Genomic DNA, 13,395 nt, shown 5'->3' on the forward strand with positions numbered 1-13,395 from the left:
TGTCCGAGTGCCCCTGATTACAGTAACCAGGGACACCAACTGGAGAAATACCTGGCCATTCCCTCTTTTTTCCCAACCATATATATAGATATATATCCTATACTGTCGCACAGAGAGTAGCTGGTATGCAAGCTGTTATGCTTGCTGTATGGCACTACCAGAAATCAATCCCCACCCATGCTGGAGTGAAATTCCTGGGCTTGTTCTGGCTTTAGGGTCACTTTGGCATGGCACAGAGCAGCTACGGTACAAGGGAGTGTCTGGGCCTTTGGGTCTAGTTTAGTGACCAAGAGTGGGAAAGCTGTAGCTGCAAAGATCAGTCCTCTTAGGGGCTAATGGGATAACAAAGTGTCTAGCCATCACTTGAAAAATCTCAGTACAGATAAGTTACTTCCCTTTACCTGCCTTATGAACAGAAGTAGCCGTGGGTCAAATCCTATTTGTCTTACTCACACAAGTAATCTCAGTGCATTGGGCCCAGAAGGAATACATATTAGATCGAACCCTAGACACTTCAGCTACCACTCTCTGTAAAACTATGCTAAAATCTCAAAGGCTGCACAAAATATTAGACCACCTAGAGGCAATATTCTGTTATTAAAACATCCTCAAATTACGAAGCCAAACACCTGAAAACAGTTGGATGTACTGATAGCTAAGTATAAGCCCACTTAGTATCCACTTTGTCCATCAGCTCTCTTTAGTCTGCTTTCTTTCAGCATGTTGATTAGCATAAATCTACAGAAGAGTAAGAAACAACAAAGCTTCAGGTCAGTTAAACCTTTCACTGATCTTACTGGTGTTTTAGAACAGCCTGAAATCTCCTAGCTGTTTCCTAGATACTTTCTTAGACACTTTAATTAGGAAAATAGACCCTATTTTAATGGTTCTAATAACCCAACCTAATTGATTCTTCTATTTTTTTTAGAGGTAAGAAAGGAGCAGAATATCATTTCAGATACAATTTCACAACATTTTATAACTCTTCAGTTCTCAATTGCTTCCACCTTCTCCAAATCACACCTGCCTGATGTCAGGTTTACCTGTATTTTGACTATATCCGAATTATGGACTAGGTTTTATGGTCCATCTGAGCAGCACTTGGTGTAGGATGAGGGTTAGGAAGAAAAGTAGCCCTGATTCCTTGTTTGGCTTCCTGTCATAAGTTAGAATAATACAAAGGCTGCTCTGTGTTGCACTAGCCTGTCCATACCCCCAACAGGATATCTGACACCCAGAGTTTGCAAGATGTGCCTCAGTCATCAGCTGCTACACCACACATCGACTAAGTAGGCTACGTCTTCACTAGGGTGGGGGGTCGATTTAAGATACGCAAATTCAGCTACGCGAATAGCGTAGCTGAATTCGACGTATCCGAGCCGACTTACCCTGCTGTGAGGACGGCGGCAAATCGACCTCCGCGGCTCCCCCATCGACGGCGCTTACTCCTACCTGCGCTGGTGGAGTACAAGCGTCGATCGATTGTCGCGTCCCGACAAGACGCGATAATTCGATCCCCGAGAGATCGATTTCTACCCGCCGATTCAGGCGGGTAGTGAAGACATAGCCATAGGAATTGTTCCCCGCCCCCAAACAGAAGGAGCTACTACTGGAGTGAGTGGGTAAGGTTCTGTGGTGTGCAGTGTGGAAGAAGTCAGACTAGATGATCATGATGGTCCCTTGTAGCCTTGGAATCTGAGTCTATGAGTTAGTAGCATAAAAACTGTCAGGGTTTGAAGCCAGCTGGACCCTTGTTTCTGAGTGCACACCTGTTCTCAGGTGCTAGGCCTCTTCCTTCACTTGTCCTGGGATGGGATCCCATGATTCTCCCCTATTCAGACTGGCTAGGCTGGAGCCCCCTGTGTACCAAGTGTGATTACTCAGCAGAGCCAACTGGGTTCAAAACCTGCAAGTCTTCCCTTCAGGAGCTGTAGCCAGCAATGACTACAGTGACGTAAAACAGCCTTTTAAAACCATGTATTGTCTGTTCTCAACAGAAGGAACAAAGCATAACAAAAGAGATGTTTTTTTAATACCACAAACAGCCTACATCCATATCTCTGTTACCTAAAACAGTGGTTCTCAGCCAGGGGTATGTGTACTTCTGGGGGTACTCAGAGGTCTTCCAGGGGGTACTCAACTCATCTAGATCAATGTTTCTCAACCTGGGGGTTGCAGCCCCCGGGAGTGTGTGTCATGGGATGGTTTTAGGGGAATTGCAATTGCAGAGCTGGCATTAAGGGGTAGCAAGCAGGGCAATTGTATGGGTCCCACACCACAGGCAGCCTGACAAAGCTAAGTTACATGCTTCAGCCCCGGGCGGTGGGGCTTTGGCTTCAAACAAGGCTCGTAAGTGAAAAACAGGCTCAAATATCACACTGAAATTTAAGTGGAATATAAATACTGTAATCAATTTATTTTATAATTATATAGTAAAATGAGAACATCAGCAATTTTTTAGTAATAGTGTGCTGTGATACTTGTATTTTTATGTCTGATTTTGTAAGCAAGTAGTTTTTAAGTGAGGTGAAACTTAAGAACATAAGAACTTTGGGTACGCAAGACAAATCACAGTCTTGAAAGGGGCACAGTAGTCTAGAAAGGTTGAGAACCACTGACCTAAAGCTTAGGTAGACCTAACTCACTTCAAATATCCCCACTTCTGGGGAGTGGGGTACAGTCTGCTTCTCTGAAGTTCCTGCCTCTCACTCCTTTGTGCCAAGACAAACTGTTGAACTCCATATGATCAGAGGTAAAACTTAAAAAGAATGACACCTGCCTTGTCCTTTAAGTGTTGGTGAATGAGGCTGTCAGAAGTGTTTGTCCACTTCCCTGTGTATGTAAACTCTATGTGTGAATTAACCCCTGGTAATCATATAGCAAACAACACTATAACAATCAAACAGATGGAATATAAAATATTACAGGCAGCTCCTATGTCCTTCACAGAAGTCACCATAGAGGAATCATCAGGTGACGATACACATAGTGTTTATGTCCTCTGTAATAGCAGACTTGTGAGAAGGTGTAGAAAATTTGGCCCACAATGTCTTTATTAAACACACTTGTGGAAGTTAGACAGCCAGATGATCAGTTTTGTTTTGTCTGTTAAAATCATAAAGGCTTATCTGACTCAAATTACCAGTTTACTTAAAATCCAAAATTATTGTTCAAAATTTGGCTCAGTTCTGCTATTTATCCAACACTCTCTCTGAGCCCTCTGAGGCTCATCTAGCTAATTTAAATGTTGGCACTTGAATTCACCCCACAAATCCAGGGCTCAAGAGTAAAAAAACACCTAGTCTAAAGGATGCCTTATGTCTGCCTATATCTTACACACTTCCATATAGTCATTTCTGTGAATGATGTTCTTTTTAAACATTTCAACTGGATGTCAAGCTGAGCATTTGGCATGGAATTCTTTCTATGGAGAGAATTTTCTCTGTAGACACTAGCTATCACATAGCGTCTCACCTTCCAACATTATCAAATATTACTGATATGCCCACATGAAACTGACTGTTAAAGGCTTTTAACTGGTTGCGTTGTCTGCCAAAAAAGGACTTTTAAAGCAGCTAGTCTTCAGTGAGGACTGGCCATTCTGAAAACTTAAAAGTGTAAATTTCAAACATTTTTGAGGTGTGTGAGTAGAAGAGTAGATTAAAAGGTGTTGAAAAGGAGGAAAGGGTAGGGTGAAGGGGGAGAGAGAGAAACTCACATTCTACTTTAGTTCAAAATCAGTTGCAGATTTTGCTCAAGCTATGGAAGAAAACAATACTTTGCTGGCAATTGAGAAAATTTCAGCAAGTCATGAGCTGCTGAAACTGGCATGTAAAAGTTCTGATGCAGATTTTAGTGGCCACTATTAAAAACAATTGCAATTGTGTATGTAGACACACTGGACCCACATCTGAAATATTCATGATAAGCCTTAAAGGAAGCCTCGCTGCCCCAGTTACACTGTTTTAACTAGCAGTAGCCTGTGCAATCAGAGGCTCATAACATTGCTGGTGTTATTCATTCAAACCATAACATTCTGTAATCAGGACTTCTGCAGCTGCAAGGCTGGCTTCATCTTGAGCGGTTTGTCTACTGTAATCATGCCACCCCTCTATGCTGATCTGGGCTTTTACACACACATATATATATAGGCTTCTACACATGAGTCTTAGGCTCACAAGGCAACACTTATTTTTTGGCTCTCCTTAAACAAGAAGAAACTCAACTAACCATGGCTACACCCATTAAATTGATGCATTGATTTCTTTCTTACATTTTTATATATTTTATCCCCTTGCTCTAAATGGAACAAGAAAAAAATCTAAATGCTCTTATCAATGTATACTCTATTTGGTTGGTTTTGTTATAGAGCACTGATCTGGTTACACCCGTACAATTTCACCTTCATTTCCCCAAATGGGGCCTTTTGATGTTTGCCTTGCATTTGCCTTTACTGTTTCTGATTGAGAGCTTCCAGCTGGTCTGAGATCAAAAGTTGCCTGAAGCTGTAAGCCAGCCTGAGCCTGACTGTTTTGCTTACTGTCTTCTGAATCTGAACTATAGCCAAGTGACCCAATTCAACTCGATCATCCACAATGAAGACTGTTATCCTACGGACTGTATTGGATATTCTTCAGAAACCCTCAGGGTTCCTACCCTAATTACTCTCAATTGCTTGTAACTTGTTGCTTAAGATATCTATTAATTGAGAAAACAAATGAAGCATTCATTATATTCATAGATTCATAGATTCTAGGACTGGAAGGGACCTCGAGAGGTCATCGAGTCCAGTCCCCTGCCCGCATGGCAGGACCAAATACTGTCTAGACCATCCCTGATAGACATTTATCTAACCTACTCTTAAATATCTCCAGAGATGGAGATTCCACAACCTCCCTAGGCAATTTATTCCAGTGTTTAACCACCCTGACAGTTAGGAACTTTTTCCTAATGTCCAACCTAGACCTCCCTTGCTGCAGTTTAAGCCCATTGCTTCTTGTTCTATCCTCAGAGGCTAAGGTGAACAAGTTTTCTCCCTCCTCCTTATGACACCCTTTTAGATACCTGAAAACTGCTATCATGTCCCCTCTCAGTCTTCTCTTTTCCAAACTAAACAAACCCAATTCTTTCAGCCTTCCTTCATAGGTCATGTTCTCAAGACCTTTAATCATTCTTGTTGCTCTTCTCTGGACCCTTTCCAATTTCTCCACATCTTTCTTGAAATGCGGTGCCCAGAACTGGACACAATACTCCAGCTGAGGCCTAACCAGAGCAGAGTAGAGCGGAAGAATGACTTCTCGTGTCTTGCTCACAACACACCTGTTAATACATCCCAGAATCATGTTTGCTTTTTTTGCAACAGCATCACACTGTTGACTCATATTTAGCTTGTGGTCCACTATAACCCCTAGATCCCTTTCTGCTGTACTCCTTCCTAAGTGGAGCACTTTGCATTTGTCTTTGTTAAACTTCATCCTGTTTAACTCAGACCATTTCTCCAATTTGTCCAGATCATTTTGAATTATGACCCTGTCCTCCAAAGCAGTTGCAATCCCTCCCAGTTTGGTATCATCCGCAAACTTAATAAGCGTACTTTCTATGCCAATATCTAAGTCGTTAATGAAGATATTGAACAGAGCCGGTCCCAAAACAGACCCCTGCGGAACCCCACTCGTTATGCCTTTCCAGCAGGATTGGGAACCATTAATAACAACTCTCTGAGTATGGTTATCCAGCCAGTTATGCACCCACCTTATAGTAGCCCCATCTAAATTGTATTTGCCTAGTTTGTCGATAAGAATATCATGCGAGACCGTATCAAATGCCTTACTAAAGTCTAGGTATACCACATCCACAGCTTCTCCCTTATCCACAAGACTCGTTATCCTATCAAAGAAAGCTATCAGATTGGTTTGACATGATTTGTTCTTTACAAATCCATGCTGGCTGTTCCCTATCACCTTACCACCTTCCAAGTGTTTGCAGATGATTTCCTTAATTACTTGCTCCATTATCTTCCCTGGCACAGAAGTTAAACTAACTGGTCTGTAGTTTCCTGGGTTGTTTTTATTTCCCTTTTTATAGATGGGCACTATATTTGCCCTTTTCCAGTCTTCTGGAATCTCTCCCGTCTCCCATGATTTTCCAAAGATAATAGCTAGAGGCTCAGATACCTCCTCTATTAGCTCCTTGAGTATTCTAGGATGCATTTCATCAGGCCCTGGTGACTTGCAGGCATCTAACTTTTCTAAGTGATTTTTAACTTGTCTCTCTATAAAGATTAAGTGGAGCTTCCTTGATTTTGCTGATTATATATGTATGCAACAATTTCAGCTCTAGTCCAGTGACTGTACAGTGACATGCTGAGCACTACACTAGATATTAGCCAGGCCATTCACTAAGGTCCCAATCTGGCAAAGCAATAGTATCAATGGGGATACTCAGGTGCTGAACTTTGTGCACATATTTAAGTGCTGTGCTAGATCATGACCTAACTTCACTCCTAAGGATGTGCTGCCCTTTAGGGTCTGTCTACACAGCAAAGAAAAACCCATGGCTGGCCCATGCCCGCTCGCAGGACTCAGAATGCGGGGCTATTTCATTGCTGTGTAGACTTCCGGGCTGGGTCCATAGCCTGGGCTCTGGGACCCTGCAAAATGGGAGGGTCCCAGAGCTTGGCCTCTAATCTGAGCCTGGAAGTTTGCACAGCAATTAAACAGTTCCACAGCCCAAGATCCGTGAGCTTGAGTCAGCCGGTATGGGTCAGCCACGTTTTTTTTTTCTTTGCTATATAGATATAGCCTTAGTCGTTTGTGCTTGGCATACATGGAAATATTAGTATTGCCATCTGCTCTGTGGAGCCATATAGGTGCGCTAACTTCTGACCTGACAAGAAGAAAGCTTATCAAGCTCTCCTGTCAACGTTTTTTACTACAAATATTAAAATAACTGAATCTTTGTTTTCATTTCTCTGTTGGCTTGAAGCAGGGCATGAAGCAGTTCTAAATTTCTCAAGCCCAATTTTTTTTGTTCCAAATTCTTGGACCTCTTTCAAATGTTTTGATTGGCTTTGTCTGGCTTTGATTAAAGGGTTTAAAATTTCTAAAAATGCCTCCTAATTTGGGGTGCCTCAGTTTCTAGGAACCAGGTCTGAGATCCTTAAGTGACCTGATTTCAGTGGTTCTCATCACCAACATGTACAGTTGATTCACTGGGGGCTGAGGGTGCTCATCATCTCTGGATCTCAGGCTTGATACCCAGAAATCAAAGCATCTAAAATTACTGGATGCTCTTGCAAGCATTGGCCAATGTGATTTTCAGCAACCAGGTCTCAGTATATGAGCAAAAGTAGTACCTGGATGAAAAGTAGCTGCCTCAAGCTAACATTGCCCAGATGGAAGTGATATTGGTGAGAAGAGGGAAGGATTTCAGAAAAACTAGGAAACACCATGACCTCATCCTCAGTCTAGGGGATCTACTTCCTGACTGCTGCTTGCAAGATTTTTTGAGGTCTTTCCATATCCTCCCTGCAAATGGATACTCATATAGCACCAGCTGCTAAAAATGCTTTCTTCCATCTAAAGCTTGCTGGAAAACTATGCCCCATCCTGGAGGATGTGCATCTGGCCATGAGATCCATGCACTAATAAAATTGAGGCTTTACTACTGCGAGACATAGAACTGCCAGCACATCAGCACGTTGTTCCAAATATTGCACTGCCTTTCGGCTTATGCTATCAAATTCCAGGGCCTTATTTTGCTCTTCAAAGCCTTCAATGGGTTGTGTCCAAGATACCTCAGGATCTGCCATTGTCCCTCTGTAATCAATACCTACCTCCATACCCAACCAAGGTGAGATATGTGGATGTAAGACCCATAGCTCTCTCAGCAGTTCTCCCAACGATGAGATCAGAATGACCACAGATCTTACATGTTGAAATATAAGATCCATCTCTTTCTATACTTTGCATTAATAACAGCAACCTCACTTAAAGGGCAATTAAGTAACAACTTAGTAGCAAATGTGTAAGAACTTAGTACTAATTTATAAGAGGACAGAAAAAAATTAAACACATGAAAACTTATAGCTACACATACTGAGGAAAGGGGAAGAAAGCAAAGCCTTAGCTATGTTTATTTGTTGACTTTATATGATCTTGGTCTGATTCTGATACCATAGTGATGAGCTTGGCATAACTGTCTATACAGCCTCCTCATTTCCAATTCTATCCTATAACCACAAAACCATTCTTCCTTTCTCTTCCTTGTTCATCCTGACCTCCATGAAGCCATAGGAAGGGAGTAAATCTATTCTACTTTGCAGAAAGTAGAATCGCACCCAACTCCGTCCCCTACTGCTCCTCACTGGAAGGATACAGGATAGGTTATGAAGTTGCTATCAGGAGAGCACCTGCTGTAGCCTTCCCCTTCTTTCAGTGAGGAACAGGAGGACACATAGCTCAGGGGTCTCTTGTCTCCTTCACAGAACAATGATACAGCAGTGGCCATGTTTATAAGCTCCTAAAGCTTCACTCAAGACTATAGATGTGGTAGTTATGCAGCAAACTCTAATGTTGACAACATCTGTCCTGAACAAAAAAAATAGCCAGCTAAGAATGTACAATTCAAGAGATTCCACTGACATAGCCCATTGACCTTTTAAAAACTCTTACTTAAATGGTTCTGTTGGAAGAATATTTAGTATAACTCCACTGTTACAGAAATGGTCTAATTTATGGCACTGCTTTCAGATTTAAAAAGATATCACTTATATCACACCAGCTACTAGAAATGGGTAAACCTTGTGCAGTTCAGGATTTTGTGAACCCAAAGGACTATTTTTGGCTCCTTTGGGGAAAAATGTAGATTCAGTCTGGGATCTTCCAAGGAAAGTCAGTTTAAAAACATTTTTAAGCAAAAGGCAAATTGCCTCTATGTATCTGGGACAGAAGCTTCCCTCCTCGCAAAGTTCTGTGTGTGTGTGTGTGTGTGTGTGTGTGTAATAAAGATGGCTAGATAAATATTTGAATGAAAAAATAACCTCACTATGTATATCTCCTATCTTTGTATTTCATCTTTGACTCTGCCCACTCTCTGCTGCATTTCTTACCCAGTTTTCCCATTAGAAATTGTGAACAGGAGAGCATCAATTAAAATGTTTTCTTGTGACAAGTTGGTGATTTTCACCACATTATCTTGAATCTACCATCAACAAGACATTTTTGGTTGTGTGGGGGCAACCTAAAAATTCCCTTATTGCACCTGTTCTGTGTAACAGGAAAAGAATTAATAGTTTATATAGCATCATGCAGAAGCCATAACCACAACTCTTTCAAGCGCTATCATTTTACAACCTAATCTCCATTGTTAAATGAAATTTGAAACACAGAAACCTAATTCCCTTGATGTCTAATAACACTGTCAAATGGGGAAAAAACTTGAACCACTTCTTGTTTCTGTAAGATTACAAAATAATTATTAGTGTAACTTAAAAAAAAATATGCTGAATCAACACCTGATCTGAATTCATGCCAGTGTTGCTTGAATCTCTAATGAGCTAAAAGTATGTCTCTGAAAACTGACTATCCCCAAGGAATGTGATACTTTTTTTTTCTAAAGCCGTAACTATACATAAATTAGCTGAGTACAAAACTCAGTGTATTTGTATTGCAACGTGGGAATTCTGCTCTGCAGTAATGCCACCATGGTGTGCAAGGGTACAATAGTAGCTTAATACACTTGTCTTTCACCTCTGCATTAAAATCAAAATTATGTCACAAGGGAAATATATTTATGATCCCAGTGGAGTTTTTGCCCAGTCCATCACAAAAGCACCACATCATATGGAAAAATCCCGGCTGATTAGAGCTCTCTACTTAGTAAAGTTCCAAGACTTGGGTGATAGGGTACACTGACAGTCAGGACCAAGGTTCATTTACTGTCCTGTGAAGGGAAGTTTGTATGATGTCTGCTATGCATTGTGTTAGATACAGGCAACATCACTGTTGTTAAATTGAGAAATGACCCCAGTATTTACCCATTCCTTAAAGCCAAATAGCTTCTGAAGAAAAAATCCTACCATGAGAGAGGAGTGGATGTTAAGTTACTCCCCCTGAAAAGGCAGCAGAACCACTAAATCAAGGAATCTAATATCTTAGAAATAATACAGATAATATCACACATTTATCTTAATACCTTTCACTTCAGCTCACTTTACAAACTTTACACAGGAATCACATCACCCATCACTGAAATGCAGCCACCTTTGAGCTCAGGAATGTGGGAGCTGTTTATCAGCTTATAGCAACACAGCACATTAATTTATCTCTTTAATCTCTTATCTTTCTGTGACTCCAGTCATTTTTGTTGTACTTATCTGCACCTTTTCTATTTCTGCTATTTTCTATTTGAGGTGAGGCTACCAGAGGGAACATTATATTCAAAATAAGGATGTATCATCAGTTTATTTAATGGCATTATAATATTTATCAGCTTTACTCCTTTAGCCTTTTCTTAATGCAGCCTAACGTTTTGTTGGCTGTTTTGACTACTGGAGCTCATTGAGAAGTTTTCATTAAGCTGTCCAAACTTATAGGTGTTTTGCTGAGTAATTACAATTAACTTAGACTTCATTGACATTATTGAGTAATTCAGTTTGTTCCTTCCCATGTACATTACCTTGCAAATGTCTGCATCTGCTGTTTTACTGATTAGTTATATAAGCCACAATTCAGAAAAACACTGAAGTGTTTGCTTAAAGTTAAGCAGGTGTTCTAAGCATCCTTTCTGAATAAGAGTGCTTTCCTGACTTGGAGCCTTAGTTTTACTAGTCCTAATTCAGCCCTGCTCATGTCCCCTGTTTATTTGATATTCAGAAACTTCTTTTTTAATGGGTTTATATTCATATAAATGTTTGGGGAATCTTCTTTTTTTGAACGAGAGTATTTGTGTATAAATGAAAGTATTCATTATTTGCTATTCGCTAATCTCCTGCTGAGCCCAGAAGGGGCGCAGAAACAACATCACATGCCTCAGGTGATTACTGAGACACCACAGATAGCAATTAGTCAGATCAGAGCATCCCACATTCAACCCTTGGAAGGTTAACAGATAGGAGTTTATAGCTAAACTTTTCAAAAGTGTCCTCTAATTTTGTGCAGCTCTATTCGTGACTGCCTGGCCTGAGAGATCCTAGGGCCTGATCTTCAGAGGTGCTGAGTATCTGTAGGTCCAACTGTGCATGCTCAGCACATCTAGAAATCATGCCATAGGTGACTCTCTAAAGGGCACCCTAAAATGAGTGCATACTATTGCAAATCTGGGCCTTCTCATCTCACAGGAATTAGTGTAAGAGAAAGCTTAGCAGAGTCTAGGGAGAGAGGTAGTAGCATCAGTTCATATTTAAAACAAAAAAATATGGTGTATCCAATAAATTCCAGCATGTTACTTCAAAGATGTTTGATGAAAGAGTTGGTATTCAAATCACATCAGGTGGAAGATTCCATATGAATGGTGAAAAATGAGAAAACGACACAGTTCCCATTTCTATTTTAGTCATTGGTAAATGCAATCTCAAACACGAAATCAAAATAGTAACTGTGCCATAGTGAGACACAAATAAAATGTGATAGATCTGAAACCTGAATGTATGGCTGCAAAAAGCAGCACAGGCAGGAAAGCTTTAAGCTTTGCAGAATATATAAAGAGCCTTTTTTGAGATTTTGTGTTACAGGGATTGTGATAGGCTTCATCCAAACGGAAGGGCCATGGATATAATGGGTGATAAGATAGATGATGCTGTGTTGAAGCTAGTAGGTGGGGGCAGAGCCAAACATATGGCTGGGTTTTCAGTAGTTGGAGGCCAGTGGAGGAGGAGGAGAAAGAAACCGCTAATGCAGACAAAGGAGCAGACAAGGGGGGAGGAATATTACCAGGGTGTGAAACTGAAACCATAAGGTCTAGGAACAAAAAGAAAAATTGTTAAGAAAAAAGAATGGGCAGATAAAGCTAAAACCTGAGCAAGTAATAAGAAATTCATGTAAGGGAGGAAATTTTAAGTTGTCTATATTCAGATTCAGGAAGCATGTCCAAGAAAATAACAGAGCTAGAAGAATATGCACAGAGAAAGGAGATGAGTATTCTAAATATGTAAAGAACTAAAATAAGGAACCGGAGATCTTCTATTTATATAGCATTCTGCATCCCTAAAGATGCCAGAGAGGGGGTTTTGTTTGTGTGTGTGTGCGCGCGCGCGCAAGCACATGCATATATATTTGTGTATACACACGACTACACACCACTTAAATGCAGAGAAGAGTGGAGCAGAACACAGTAGCTCTTTAGAGTTTCACAGCAATACTACACAACACTTTAAGACAGGAAGTAAAAGAGAACATGGTATCCAACAAACTGCAGAAGAGATTTTTATGACTGCAGAATACTATTGCCAAACTTGGAGTAATTCTGGTACACTATGGCCAACAGAGTAATAATGGCCTGAAATTAAATATAATAAAAGAATTAGTTATGTAGCGGTAACTTGTTCAGAAAAAGGAACAAGATGAGATGGTAACAGAAACTGCAAAGAGTGGTAAAAACTATGAACTAGTAGCAACGGGAGATTGCAGACATAAATGAGGGCATACTAAGTGGAAGATATAAATCAAGCAGTTTTATAGACACTGCACTTATCTGATCCTTTAAACAATAAAGGAAAGTATTAGGGCCAAATCCTGATCTCCTCATTCATCCTATGGGATTCTTGCATGAGGGAGAAAAGCAGGATTTGGCTGTTTAAATATAAATTGATTCTTTTCTTTGTTCTCAATAACGCATGAGAGTATGAAGGAGACCTAGAGGAGAAGAGGCAGGATCTCCCCAAAACAACCACAATCCGGTCAGGTCTGTAATAACTGAGGTAAGATCATGCCTGCCCCATACACAGGAAAAAATAAAGACCATTTCAATTTCAACTGTAGAAATCTCTGAGAGGAAGTACACAGAGGTAACAGGAAAACAAGAGTTAAGATGCCATTTTAGCAAAAGATAAATTAACTAGAGCTAACTGAAAAGGTCTATGTGGATGAACAAGTTCATGCGAAAATTAATCCTGGGTAAGAAAGCTATATTTGAAGTAAAATTAGTAGGTACAGAAGAGAATTGGAAAGATTGCAGCAAATAGTCAGCGGAATGTAAAAATAAAATAAAAATAAAAAGCTAGGATGGAAAATGAAAGCTATATTGTACAAGAAGCTAACAGGTAACACCTAAGCGATTGAGGAGCCTAATTCTCATTTGCAAAAGTGAAAGTCAATGGGATTTAGCAGGTGCAGAAAAATGGGACTATACTGGACTGTAGCTAACCCAACAGCATCAATATATGCGAGAAGACAAGTA

Source organism: Emys orbicularis, chromosome 6 (assembly GCF_028017835.1).
Source record: "Emys orbicularis isolate rEmyOrb1 chromosome 6, rEmyOrb1.hap1, whole genome shotgun sequence".
Classification (NCBI taxonomy): Eukaryota; Metazoa; Chordata; order Testudines; family Emydidae; genus Emys; species Emys orbicularis.